This window comes from Coenobita brevimanus, chromosome 24 (genome assembly GCF_032717465.1).
Source record: "Coenobita brevimanus isolate Jiangsu-jjx chromosome 24, ASM3271746v2, whole genome shotgun sequence".
Taxonomy (NCBI): Eukaryota; Metazoa; Arthropoda; class Malacostraca; order Decapoda; family Coenobitidae; genus Coenobita; species Coenobita brevimanus.
Window position 1 is genome coordinate 12,821,532 of NC_136977.1, and position 14,919 is coordinate 12,836,450.

Consider the following 14,919-nt stretch of genomic DNA (forward strand, 5'->3'; position numbering starts at 1 on the left):
AGTACTGTTCTAATGTCTGGTTCAAACTTTACTGTATTCTCTTCTCTGTTCAATTTTCTTACTTTCAGCCCACTGCATGAGATAGTCCAGTATAGGTAGTTGCTTGCCTGCTGTAGATGGGTTTGCTTGATCAAACAGACTGGTGTAGCATAACAACAAATAACAACAACCCCTAGGTTTTTTGGCCCAGATACGAGTGTGTTGGATTATCTGCAGTGTCATTTGCTTTTTCAGACTTTGCTTGCATGAACAAGGAATGAAAAATCATGTAGGAGTGTCAGGGTTACTTTTTTACCATGCAACTATATTTGCTAATAAAATATACCAATTACAATCAATAAAGCATTATACAACAAGGACTTTTTTATTTAAAGATCACTAAACCCAGTTCTCTTAAGTACAATATTCGCTGTCACACACTACACAAATCAGCTGAAGATTGTTTCCATCAAACATCATATTCTTTTATACTCTGTACCACCTTACTCTGGGATGTTGTATTCTATAAGGCAATGTTTACATGATATTTCATAAAACTAGTTATACAGTAGCACCACATAAAGGATACTATACAATGGATGGCATAATAATGGAGCAATATCCAATCATATTAGAAATTCTAGTTCAGTACCATCAGCTTAATAAAAACACAGGCTCGTAGAGATAAGCACAAAATATCAAACAAATGTTATCTCATTTGGTTCATATAGGATATGGAAAGTTTCAAAGAATAATATGGTATCAATCTACCTGCATACTGTCCTCCAGAACCTATAAGATCCAAAATCAAGATCTGTACTACTCTCCATATGAACTTTCAGATTCAAGGACACTCAATCCATCAACTAAGAAGTAACAACAATGAAAGTTACCCATATGAAACAAGCATACTGTATCAGCGAAGTACCATCTGCTACAGAGGTCTCAAAGAACAAGTTTGTCTCTGCTGCATCATCAAACTAATTCACTCTGCTTGTTCCACATGAAATACCTTAACACTCCATAAAATGCAGCAGAAATAAGTCACAGTAAGATGAGGTAATATTTTTCCATGTTTGAATCATCTCAATACAAACACAGGATGTGGAGAAAAGCACAAAATATACAGGAAGTTTCACCTTATCTGGTTCACTGAGTTTTGAACAGCTTTCCAGTACCAACTGGAGAGAGAGAGAGAGAGAGAGAGAGAGTGAGAGAGAGAGAGAAGGGGGAAGGGCACAGTTGATTTACCTGCGAAGTACAGCCTACAATTCTGAAGGTCTGATTAATGCATTACTGCATGTGGCCAATTTTCCTGAGCACTCTATTATCAGTTCTCCTGCTTTAATAATTTTTTACTCCTACTTCTGAATCCTGCTCACCCTATTTCCAAAGGAATGTTGGGTTAGGAAAATAATGATCACAATAGTAATGTTACCGATGTTATATGAGACATCCAAAATTTTTGCTACAGTTCACCTGTTATTCTTTAAAATTATAATTCAGAACGTCACTATATCACTTTCCAGTATGTACAACAAGTCCAATTAGTCTTAGGATATCCCACTGGTCTTCCTTTCTGCATAAAAATCGAATATCACTGTAATTTGAAAAAAAAAAAAGGGGGGGGGGATAAACATTTTAAAAGACACCAAAAGGGAAATATTATAGAATTATATAACAATCATTACCTCCTGTATCCAAAGTCCAGTGTTTCATAATCTAAAAGGCTAATGTACTTTCCTCAGCAACCCGTATTATCCAAAGTACTGTACACTACTTGAGAAAAATCTGCTAATCCAAGGGCACTCACTCAGTCAACTACAAATAATAAAGAGTAAAACTCATCTATGTGAAACAAGCATTGTGCTTCAGTGTAGTACCATCAGCCACAAAGGTCTCAATAAATAAGTTTGCCTCTGCAGTGTCACAAAACTGATTCACTCTACTTGTCCCACATATGGGATTATTAATTGACAATGAGTAAATCATTAACTTCTTCAACTTGCTTATGTATACAGTATTCTAATTCATTCCTGCTACCTTCATATAGTTTAATTCAGAATAATAAATTTTTCAAACTGGAAGGCTGGATATTATCTTCATTAACCTCTTCACAACAGAGATACTCTTCTAAAATTATTAAAAGTGTGTAGCAGCTGCAAGAATAAACTACAAAAATGCAACACTGGACTAAATGGGTTAAATACATTTAAAGACATGATTTATATTTCAACAAAAATGTTGATGTCCAGTATGCTGCTGAGAATTAGCCTTCCCTACCCTTTAGTATTCATAATTCTTCACAACCATAGTTTATTGTCTACATTTATTCAATTGAACCCTCCTAAATAAGCATAATTTCAAACATTACTCATAAACAGTAAAAACCCTGTAACTTTTGAAATCTTGCAACTGAAGCACGATAGGAAGCTAGAGGAGGTTGCAGTTGTTCTGGAGATCTGAAGGTTGTGCAGATTTTCCACACTTATCTCTTGTCCCTCAGGAACCATTAGGTTGTGTTACATTCTTCACACCACCCTCCTGTTCACTCCCTGATAAAGAAATCACCATTTCAGTAGCAAACAGGATTTGTATAACAGTGACTGAACTTCTGTGCTCTATTAAAAATAAACAAGTAAATAAATAACATGGTGAATCATTCTAAAATGTGCTGCTGAATAGAGAGACTAATTTGTGTAAGAATTTAAGTACCCTGGTTTGCTGCTCACAAACTGTGTTAATAATAGAGAGTAGTTGGTGTAAGAATTAAGTACAGTGGAATCTCCCACATCATGGCTTTATGGGACTGATGGACTGAGAACATGCCGTGATTCGAGACTTCTGCGAGTTAGAGATAACTAAACTAATGAGGAAAATTACTTAAGGGCATGTCATCTCGGACAAGTTTCCCCCCTTATCCCCAAACCTACATCAAACTGGCCACAAGCAAAGGCTTACAACATGGAAAAGATATCAGTAATGCATATTTAGTGGGAATGAATGATATTGTACGATTCTTATCTGACTCTGGCAATGTCGCTTGAATGGACAAGAGAAGGGGGAGGGGTCCCGTGGTTTGAGGTGGATTACAGCCACTGCTGCCTCTATGCCACTTCCTCGTCATATACCTCCCTCAGGAACCCCTCAAAATCCAGTGTGGAGACAACAGACGTGGTGTCGTCACTGCTCTCAGCTGCATTTGTGTCGTCATAAGAGTAGGGGGAGGGGTCCCGTGGTTTGAGGTGGATTACACCCACTGCTGCCTCTATGCCACTTCCTCGTCATATACCTCCCTCAGGAACCCCTCAAAATCCAGTGTGGAGACAACAGACGTGGTGTCGTCACTGCTCTCAGCTGCATTTGTGTCGTCATAAGAGTCATCGATTCACTGAGATTAATTCTTTCCCAAAAGGGTGTGGGCTTTCCATATTTTCTACTGAAATGAGTCTTTTGCAGGTTACTTCTTATTATTCCTAAATTACCGCAGCTGCTGGGTATTTTTATAAACTTAGCCCTAAAAGCTATATAGGAGGATTTACAATGCATGATACACTGACACGTCCAGCCAGAGTAGTTAATGGCAAACAATGCGGCCAGCTGGAGAGATCGTCAGTTAACATTGCCACGGGTGACCCGCCCACTTCCTTAAATACCCCAAAATATGTATACAGGTAACTCGCACGGAACACGATCTCACGGAACGCGCTCGCAATTATACACGGTAAGGGCTGGGATACATGTAAGACAATGTAAGATTAAAAAACCATTATGAAAACTGCAAATTAACGCAGGAGAGGCCTTTGAAAGATCAAATCCTCGAACGTCACCGCAGCGCGCGGTTTGTTTTGATTACGTGACGATCTAGGCGGGAAATTATTCAGTGAGACATTCCCGAGTACAGTAGCACAGTATTTGTAAGTTAAATATTTACAGTACTGTACTGTTCTGGTAAGTTTATGTGCAACTTAAAGTACTATTAAATAACGTTAGAGCAAGAAATAAAGTCTTATAACCAGTTTACCTGATAGGCGTCAGAATATTGCCTTTTTTATTTGTTTGTTTTTTTCCACAGTACTGTACAGTATTTGTAAGTTAAATATTTACTGTTCTCGTATGTACTGTACTTGTAAGCACTTAAATAAAGTTAAATCATTAAATAAAGCCTTGTAACCAGATAACTCGAATTATATGATTACCCATGATCGGCGTCGGAATATTGCCTTTTTTTGTTTGTTCGTTGAACTCTTACTGTACTGCTTTTCTACAGTACTGTATTTGTAAGTTAAATACTTACTGTTCTGGTATGTACTTGTAAGCAATTAAAGCATTAAATAAAGCCTTGTAACCAGTTAACCTGATTTATATGATTACCCATGATTGGCGTCGGAATATTGCCATTTTTGTTTGTTCGTTAAAGACTTATAATAAGAGAAAAATACATTTTTGTCTTGGTATCTTTACCTATTTGCTCAGGTTTGCTGTAATGGTTTGGATCATTTAACCCTTTAACCGCGGGTATTGTTTTGGTCTGACTGTCCTCTCCCGCGGGGGTTTCAGGCAAATGTAAACAAACCTTTAAACCTTAATAACTCTGCACAGAATAAAGCTAGAGAAAAAAATAAGGTACCATTAGAAAGTACTAACCTTCAGCTTTCCATTGATGTAGGTTTCATGACTTTATTGACTTTCACAGGACGGGCAGCGCCGTTAGAAGTGAGGGGTGTAAAATCACTATTTTTCGCTCACACACCATTACCTTTGCTCATACACCATTACCAAATGCCAACCTCATTCTGATAATAATACTATAAACATATATGAACACTGCACATACGATAAACACCCACTCTGTGTTCACTGAGGCAGGTATAAGGCACTATAATTACCCACACTTCACTGCTACATCAGCGGTGTTGTAATCACTATTTTTCACTCACACACCATTACCAAATGCCAACCTCATTCTGATAATAATACTATAAAGATATATGAACACTGCACATACGATAAACACCAACTCTGTGTTCACTGAGGCAGGTAAAAGGCACTGTAATTGCCCGCACTTCACTGCCACATCAGCGGTGTTGTAATCACTATTTTTCGCTCACACACCATTACCAAATGCCAATCACATTCTGATAATAATACTGTAAACATATATGAACACTGCACATACGATAAACACCCACTCTGTGTTCACTGAGACAGGTAAAAGGCACTGTAATTGCCTGCACTTCACTGCCACATCAGCATGTGTTGTCACTCACACAGCTGGACAGATACTGATGCGTGCTTGGTCAGGGGTGGGGTGGGGGGCCCAGGGGGTGGGAGGTGGGGCCCCTGGGGGGGAAGAGGGAGGTGGGGGTCGGCTGGAGTGAAAGAACTTAATAGCTACTCTCCCTTGAAACAATTGGCGCACGGAAAAAATGCGGGGTATTCAAAATATTCACAAACATTCGAGAATGACACCCGCGGTTTGGTCCAGTTTTTGCAACGTCATTCTGGAATGACACCCGCGGTTAAAGGGTTAATGCATTGCAACTTGTAGAAAACTGTGAAAACTTTCGGGAAGTGAACGAAAATCTGGGACATGAGACTGACCTTGACTTCACCCTCTCATGTATCATCTGTTAGTTCACCACCTGCTATCGTGATGAGTGGATGTACGATTTTTTCGCTCGTGGCCATGCCTAACCACACATAGTTACACCCATTATCTCGACCCAGACAGAAAATACAACCTTTTTCCTCCCTTGCAAAACACAAACAACCACCCTGTTTACGAGACAGCAATATATATTGCGAAAATAACAAGGTAAAATGATAAAGATGAACATGTTATGACGGAAGAAGTACGTTTTCCCCGTCTGTAAACGTATTTATTTCTGCTTTGTACCTGTATTCGTAATAATTAGATTTAGTTAGTTCTGAAACTGCATTACGATTCTATTTTTAGCCATTCTCGTGGTGTGGGAGCTGGAAGTTATGACACAACTTCCTTATTGCTAATCGGACTGACCCTTCACTTTATTCTCCCGTGGCAGAATCTAGCCTTGGAGGACGTGCAGTTTTCTCATTTAGGACTGAAAATTCAACTCTTTCGCTCCCTTTTCCAAGCATGGGCACAACGATAATGTAAAAAATAACTCGAAACTACCATAAACATATATCAAAAAGGTGAAAATGTATTCATAACATTTTTTTTTTTTTCCAGCCATTCCTAACAGATTATGTAGTGAAATCATTCGATATCACAGTACTGCATTTCTAAGTTAAATATGTACTGTTCTGGTATGTACTTGTATGTTAAAGCACTGGTACCAGTTAACCTGATTTATATGATTACCTATGATCGGCGTCGGAATGTTTGCTTGTGTTTACGTACAGTATTTGTGTGTTGAAGTTTTGCTCTGGAGTACTGTATTTGTGAGTTATAACATTAAATAAACCTTCTAACCACTTAAAGTGCTTTCTAGTGATTACCAGTGACAGATAACAGCAAAACAACACATTTGGGGGGTCTAGGGAGCAAAATATGGAGTAGTTTAAATATACGCGATTTCGCACCTAACACGGCACGGTAGGAACGAAACCCACGTGTTCCGTGCGAGTTACCTGTATTTTGTTTTTTTCCACTCACTTCTTGCAGCCATAATTCAACAGTTAACTATCTGTACTGCATATATGCCAAAATTACTTGAGATTGTGATTTTGTTATAATATAGATGGAATTGCCACGCCTGTTTGACAAAGAATTACCTCATTGAATCTGTAATGGTGGGCAACTTTGGCTTTCTTCTCACTACCATAAATCCTCCTTATTACCGTACATTTAACTTTTGAGTGAAAGTTAACGTTGGCTTTCTCTTCCTCTTCCTTGAAGAAGTTGTTGGCTTATGAGGGTTATGATCGGCCATGGTAACACTGGGCAGGTGAAGGAAGCATGGGGGGATGATAAAAAAAAAAAAAAAAAAAAAAAAAAAAAACTCTTGTAAACCACACTGGAACCACACACTAACAACAGAGAGGAGACAATGCACTGAGCTGGGATCCAGGACATCAAACACGCAAATCTTTCATGCTTGGGAAGTGAGGCAAATGCTGTGACTGGCTTCTAATGCTTTGCTTGAATATGACTGAATATGGTTTAGTAACTGCCATGGTTGACTACAACTGATTTACTCCCAGCTAGATGCATGGGTCTGGGGTAATGGTGGCACCTATTAGCCTACACATGAGGCATCAGAAAAGCACCACTTTTGAGGCTCGTTCTCGTTTTCGTTTTTAAAGGCTCCAACATGCTTGCATGAGTCAGCCTTGGTCACCTAATGGCGGCTCTCCATGCTGCACGATCCACTACAGCCTCCCTGTTCAGTCCCTTAACCCTGAGGTCACACTTAATGACCTCATCCCATGTCTTTCTTGGTCTACCCCTCATAACCCCACCCCAAATATTAACACTTTGTAAATTTCGTGTAAATTTCCGCGAGTTACTAATATTGCAAACTGTTGCATGATGTTGCTGCATATTATGAACCCACTATTAAGAATTGCACAATTTAGGAGATTCCACTGTATCTTGGTTCACTGGTTACAAAATGTGTTTTGTAATAGAGACTAGTTTTGTTGTATGAATTAGTACCTTGGTTCACGGCTTATAAAATATGTCAGTAATGGAGACTCTTAGGTACAGTAAAAGTCCTTTAATCTGGAACGCGGTAGCCCATGGACCTTCCGGATTATCAGATTTTCTGGACTATCAGACATGTACCTGAAAATGTTCAAAACATACCCCAAAAATAATAATAAATTTCAATAATTAAAAAATTATAGTTTTCTTTACCTACCTTTGTAGTGTAGTGCAGATGTAGACTGTCTGAGGTCATATCAGTGCTAGTAGTGTTGGGGTGGTACTGTAGTACCATTGATATTTTTCATTTTTTCCAGATTTTTCTCCATTTTTTTCAACCAAGAAAGCTAAAAATGACCCTGAGCTGAAAATTCTGAACCATTGGGTTTTCCGAACCATCAGATGCCAGATTATTGGAAGTTCACTGTACTCTGGTTCACTGCTTATAAAATGTGTTAGTAATAGAGACTACAGTAGTTGGTGTACGAATTTAAGTACCGTGCGTGGTTCACCACTCATAAAATGTGCTAGTAATGGAGACTAGCTAGTTGGTTTATGAATTTAAGTACCTTGGTTAACTGCTTATAAAATATGTCAGTAATGGAGACTAGTTGGTGTAAGAATTTAAGCACCTTGGTTCACTGATTATAAAATGTGTTAGTAATAGAGACTAGTTAGTGTAAGAATTTAAGAACCCTGGTTCACTGCTGTAAAAGAGTACAGTACCATATTTCACAGCATCTAAGATGCACTTTTCTGTCTAAAAGTTACCATGCGCAGAGGATGGGGAGCAAGAGACTAATGAGGAGAGTGTATGTGAGTCAAGTGGAGTGCAGGAGAGGGAGGGGGTGGCCAAGGATGAGATGAAGGGATGGAGTAGAGAGGTATATGAGAGAGGGGTTATATGGGAAAGGGGTATATGAGAGGAGTGCAATGAAGTGGCAGTGGACAGGGCGACACGATGGCGATTTGTTTGTGGCCACCCCTTATGGGACTGAGGAGTCGGGCAATAAATAGATAGAAATTTCCCCATGCGTCCTCGAGGCAAGAGGTGATGAATTCATCACAGGTTAGCTTGGTTGAATTTACAAGAAACTCTTATGCATGTGATCACCTAACTGTCTGGCAATCACAGATACTTTCTAAAGTACAGTATGTACATAATATATATATATATATATATATATAGATATATTCACTCTCATCTTAACTGTCAGGACCAACTGCCTAGCCCTGGGCTCCTACACTCCTCATGGGGCAATGTAGGATTGGATGATGGATGGATGGATACACATATATATATATATACTGTATATATATATATATATATATATATATATTGTATATATACGAGTATATATGAAAAGATAAGACAAATATGCCATTTCCAGTGGAGCTCAATTTGGTAGGAACAGTTTGTATCAGGCCACAAAGAAGTTAACTGGGACTGAAAAGAGAAGGAAAGAAATACCTGATAGAAATGGTAACTTGTTGACTATAAGATCTGGATATAAAAGGAAGGTGGAAAGAACATTTTGAATCTGTTCTAATCAGACCAATCCTAGCTGAAGAGGACATTTTGCCAGCTGAGAGAGATTTGCAGAGAGAAACAGGGGATATAACCTTGGATGAGGTAGCAAAATCTTATAAAGGAATTAAAGAATTTAAAGGCCCCAGGACAGGATGGATATTTCCTGAAATGCTTAACCCCTAAACTGCGGGGCTATTTTGGCGCTCCTTGCATGTCCCGCAGGGATATTCCCGCTCCGACAGACTTTGTAAAAATATTTGCCAAAAATCAGTTATTAGCCCTAGAATATCATAATTAACTAAGCATATGGCACATACCTTTAGCTTTCTCATGGGATGTTTGTTGAGCCTTCGTCGAGTACCGTAGGACTTGTGGAGACTTCTGAAGCTGGGTAACGAAGTCTCCACTTTACATTTCCTGACACCCCGTAATATGATTACCACAGCCTGATATTATCACTAGAAACACTATTCTATGATTTTCAAATAGTTTGGAATCCATACTCCAAAAAAAAAAAAAAAAAAACTGTCAATGCAATGAAAATTATGAGCGGGTACCAGCTTCCCACTTGCGCTCGTTTGTCGCTGGTATTCCGTCATTCATTATTCATAAAAACACTCACACTTTATATTTCTATTATTATATAACACTTATATAAATCTGCAGTCTTTATCCATAAGTTTCCTTCAGTAATAGTAGTTTATTGTCACTGTAGGCATTCAATTTCTCTTTCAGTAAAATACATAGCATTCACTTTCTCATCCTGTATACTAGCGTTGAGAGCGAATCTGTCACTTTCATTTTCACTTTCATAACTCATAGTATTCATACATGCTAGAGTGAAACTTTCACTTTCGTTACTCCTAGTATATATACTCGTATTTTATATTACTACTCATTTACATTTCTATTTACATTCTCTATTTTATTTACATTATTTACATTTCTATTTCATTTACACTGTGTTATGCACTGTCACTTGCAGTAACTTATAAAAACTATTTTCCACTGTTCACTTATATTTACATTCACTGCTTTCACTTGCTGTTTACACATTATTTACAAATTATTTACATTTCCACTTGCACTGTTTTACTCACCAGCAAGATCGTAGTCACTGTCCATCATTTTCATTGATAAATTAGCCAGTTCACGTTCCACAGCAGTCACTTAGCCCTTTACCCCTTTCCACACAAGGTTTAGTAGGGGTAGAGGTCACAAGGCCCTTTGCATGGGGCTAAAAAGCGGCGGAATTGGACAGGCGCGAATCCGACATGGTTTCACCTTGAAAGACGACAGTAAACTGAATGCTGTGGTGGCCTAGGGGCAGTGAAAGGCTGCCAATGTCAGCATGGTGACAGCTGCTAATATAAGCGCTATGAAATGATTGGCAGGAAATCTAGACAATACATAATAAATTAGGTAAATCCAGGTGAATGTAAATATCACTTAGGCTTCTCCCTTCCTTTTCTTATATATATTTATATTACGAGAACAGATTATACGGCATATTTCAAGGGGAAATAAACAGGGAAAATTAGCGAACGAGTGCACATGAGGTGTTGTCAGGTGATAATTAGCCAATTCCAGGTGTATGGCACTATCACTTACCTTATTTCTTTTCTGTATATATTATTTTGTATAAGAATAGTGCATAGGGCTTATTTCAATGGATGAAATCAGTGGAAAATTCCGGGGAAGATTTACTTAGCGCAGCGCGGCCGGGCAGGCAAGAGGAGAGGGTAATGGAGGGGAGGTAGGGAGGGAAGTCAAGAACGGGGAGAAATGGCTAAATTGTCAACAATGGATGGGAGTACAGATGAGATTAGGAGTGCTGACTAGCTTTGGACATTGGCAGTACTGATAGATGATACAAGCCACCACTTGAAAGCCCAGGCGAATTTAAAATAACACAGAATCACAAAAGTGACGCCCCGCGGTATGATCCCTTGTTCCCAAGCATCATGAAAGTGACGCCCCGCGGTTAAGGTGGAATATGATGAGTTGATGAATGCGCTTTTGAAACTTTTTAACGTCGCTTGGGATAATGGTGGAATTCCAGAAGAGTGGAAAAATGGTGTGATTATAAAAATACCCCAAAAGGGAAATTTAAGTGTGTGGAAATTGGAGGGGGATAACTCTGACACCTGCAGTTGCAAAAGTCTTTTCCAATATCTTGCTGAACAGAATAAAGCCAGTAACTGATAAAATTTTAAGAGAACAAGCGGGATTTAGAAAGGGTCGAGATTGAAATGATCAGATTTTTATTGCAAGGCATCTAATGCAACAAGCTAATGAGATGAAAATGCCACTTAGTATGAGTTTTGTGGATTTTGAAAAGGCGTCTGATAGTGTTTCACGAGGAGCTATGTTGAAAATTATGAGATTCTAGGGTATACCAGAAAAGTTTGTTAATATTATTAGAAGCCTGCATGAAGGTACTTTTTGTAAGGTAATGGTGGGTGGTTCTTTGAGTGGTTCATTTGAAGTTAGGTCAAGAGTGATTCAAGGAGGAGTTCTTTTGCCTTTGCTGTTTGTTTTGGTTATAGATTATGTTATGAGAAAGGTTGTAAGGAGAACAGGTGCAGGAATTAACTGGAAAGAAAATAAGAAGCTGATGGATTTGGACTATGCTGATGATATTGTACTGATCTGCACTTACACTTACTATCACATGCAGCACTATTCGTAGTGTACTTGCACTGTTACCTGGCATTAGTAATAGCATGGGAGTGGTCTTGGGCAGAAGAAATGGTTAGGAAACTCGGAGAATGCTACGGAGGGACAATCATAGGTGCGGACATGTGAGCAAGTGGGAGAGCGAGACTCAAAGGGTTGGCACGAAGGCAGCAAATGTAAACACTGGGCAGCCATGTTGACTCAGAAAGATGACTGTTGGCTTGTGTGTGTCACCCCATCCACCAGAGGTTCTCAGAGGCTGCTATCGCAAATATTGTTCTAGAGAAATCACAAGCAGTTCTTAAATGCTATTCTGGAAAAGGGTATAACTTTTTAATTATTGTTGTAATGATTTATCACACAGCAAACATTCATACAGTGAGGCCTGACTGTATAATGTGCTAATACAATGGGCTATATACACACTATTATATAATTTAATTTATAATAGTGTGTATATTTCATTCCATGGCATGCTATGTTTAGCAAGGGACAGAAGGTGCCACCAGGTGAATACATATATGTGCCAGTCAATGCTAGGGGCGCAGCTACCATGATGTGTCCCTAGAGTGGTGATGAAAAGATGAATTTTTACATAATAGGTCTTACCCCCTTAGAAATGTTACACTTCAGATAAAAATATTCGCAAAAATGTTTGACCCTACTGGTTTAATATTTACAGGTAGTTCCAATGACAGGTATCACACGTGATAGAAAATTTCTGTGCTGATGCCTTTGATACTGCAGGGTTGATTGTGGTGTAATTCAGAAGAGATTTCATATGTATGATGTTGTTGTATGGAGCACTGGCTGCTAGGGGAGCCATTATCCACATCTTCAGAAAAACATGTACTCCAAAAACACAAACTTCTTGGGAGTTCTTTTTCCTCTTTCTGTCACAGTGAACTGGCCACAAAACATCAAGACCTTCAGGGAATAAATAACTTTTGACATTATTTAAACATGGTGCATAACCCCAGATGCTATGAATTGGACTCCTCTTGCTGGAACAGGTCCAAGAAAGACAATGCCCAATTCTAGAAGTTCCCTTCTTGACTGGTTCTCTTCCAGATTCTGGAAGACAACTTCCTGTACTTAACCAGAAAGGCACTCAGTGGAGCGCACCTCTCTGACAAGGGCAATGATCCTGATCGGGCCCAAAAGTTAACTGACTGTTCCCTAGGACATGGGCAATCTACCCACAAAATTTTGTCTAAATCTGTCTTTAGTGTTTGAGTTATTCTGCTACCAGACAAACAAACAAACAAACATACACTCCTTGTTAGGGAGAAATATATTGTACTTGTTATATTCACTTCCTATATTTAAATATATTGTACTTGTTACACATCCTACCTTCTTTGGGCACAAACTTGAGGGCATGTGAGAATATTCAGAAGCGAGAAGAGACTCCATCAGGTCCATCCTTTAGGAACTCATGACCGAGACCATTCCCACACTTGCCACACGACACCTGCCAGTCAATACTAAAAATCAATGTGGAGTATATACTAATACAACCGAATTCTTTAAGGTTGCGTTGTTGCTTAACAGCACCAATCTCTGTTTTTTACTATCCACTGGTTTCTTTTCTGATAGTTCTCATTGTCACTGTAACCCTATTTCCCACTAATACATGATGGCAGGGATCCAGGAATAGGAACAGGAGGGCACAGAAGCTGAGATAGTATTCCTCACCAGTACCTTCTACCTTCCAAATGTGTAATACAATAATTTACGAGAAGAAAAAAAAACATACGGCTGTTACAGAATTTTCATTCTTCTTATCATAATACAATCTCCTACAGTAACCTTTCAAAGAGATTTTTATACAGCATAAAGTGGTGCCACAGAATACGAAAGTTAGTTACTATAATTAAGGCAACAAAAACATGCATGTTTCAATTATAGCAAACATCCACAGAGCAATATTGCATATACAGTAAACCCTCTCTAATTCGAACCCGAATAATTTGGAAATCGGTTAATTCGGATCTTTTTTGACCACCAGACAAATAATTTAATTCAGATAGGAATTCGAATTAAGTGAGACAAGTCCAAAAAGGGTTCCAGTGATACGTGGACGTGAACAGTTTTTGAAGTGATAAGTGTTTTTTTATACATAATGAATGAAGGAAAAACAAAGGAAATAAAAAAAAAAGGTATCCTCCATTCATAAAATAGTTATAACAACTGGATTTAAACAGAAGTGGATTAAATGTTTGTGGGAAGCAACTCCCAGCAAGTGAATTCCAGAGAGTAGTAGTTCTGGGGATAAATGAATTTTGATTAGCAGAGGTTCTGCATTGCGGGGAAGAGAGTGTGAGTTCATGGGTGCTCCCAGCTGCCCGAGTATTTTGGGAGAAAATGTGAAAGGGAGGCACAATTGAAGCAAGTTCGTCAGAGCACTTACGGTAAAAATATCAGTAAAATAATGCTAAAGAAGTGTACAGTACCTCCAGTACAGTTAAGTGTACTGTACTCTACTACTGTATTGCAAGACTTCATTATCAAGGTTTGATGCTATTTTATTTATTGTAATGTGCACTCTTTGAGTATAAAGTAATAATATACTGTACTGTGCTGTTCAATGTTTTTGTGAAAAGGCCATGTTTTAGTGAGCGTGGGTGTGATTTGGGGATGGGGGCATGCATGAGCTCCAATAATTCGGATTTTTGGATAATTCGACATAGGGTTCCCCACAATTAATCCGAATTATAGAGGGTTTACATAATGCAAAATTTCACACAGAACACAAAATTATAAACTCATTGTGGCTGTCCCCCTATTTATGAATCCAACAACGGAACAAATCAGGAAGCTTGTTTTTGAAGTCCACTAGACCACTTATGGCAATGTGAAGGGATGCTTTCACATTGTGGCACCCACGTAGCCAGACAGCCCTGCTGCACAGTGCCCAATGTGTAAATGTCCCTCAATTCCTTCCATATCTGGTGAAAAGGGGATAAAGGACTGCTAGATAAGGGCAACTTCAGCCTGCAGTCCACTGGATTCACATGTATGATGAAACTGGGGCTGCAACTCCTACTACTACAAATTCACATACTAACAGAGGGTTAGTATCTAGCAACTTTCA

General features: G+C 38.8%; 1 pseudogene across 3 annotated transcripts in view; it reads right to left on the reverse strand.

The window, feature by feature from the left end:
* Positions 1–281: 281 nt before the first annotated feature.
* LOC145393494 (methionine-R-sulfoxide reductase B1-like) overlaps positions 282–14,919 on the reverse strand; it is a 70,550-nt pseudogene continuing 55,912 nt past the window's right edge. For 2 of the 3 annotated variants that reach the window (XR_013896193.1, XR_013896194.1), the window contains exons 3-4: positions 13,179–13,296; positions 282–2,534 (exon numbers count right to left, since the gene is read on the reverse strand). The product of XR_013896193.1 is annotated as a methionine-R-sulfoxide reductase B1-like, transcript variant X2 (transcript). Of the gene's footprint in view, positions 2,535–13,178; positions 13,297–14,919 lie in introns of those variants that run through there. The other variant, XR_013896192.1, reaches the window with a different exon arrangement.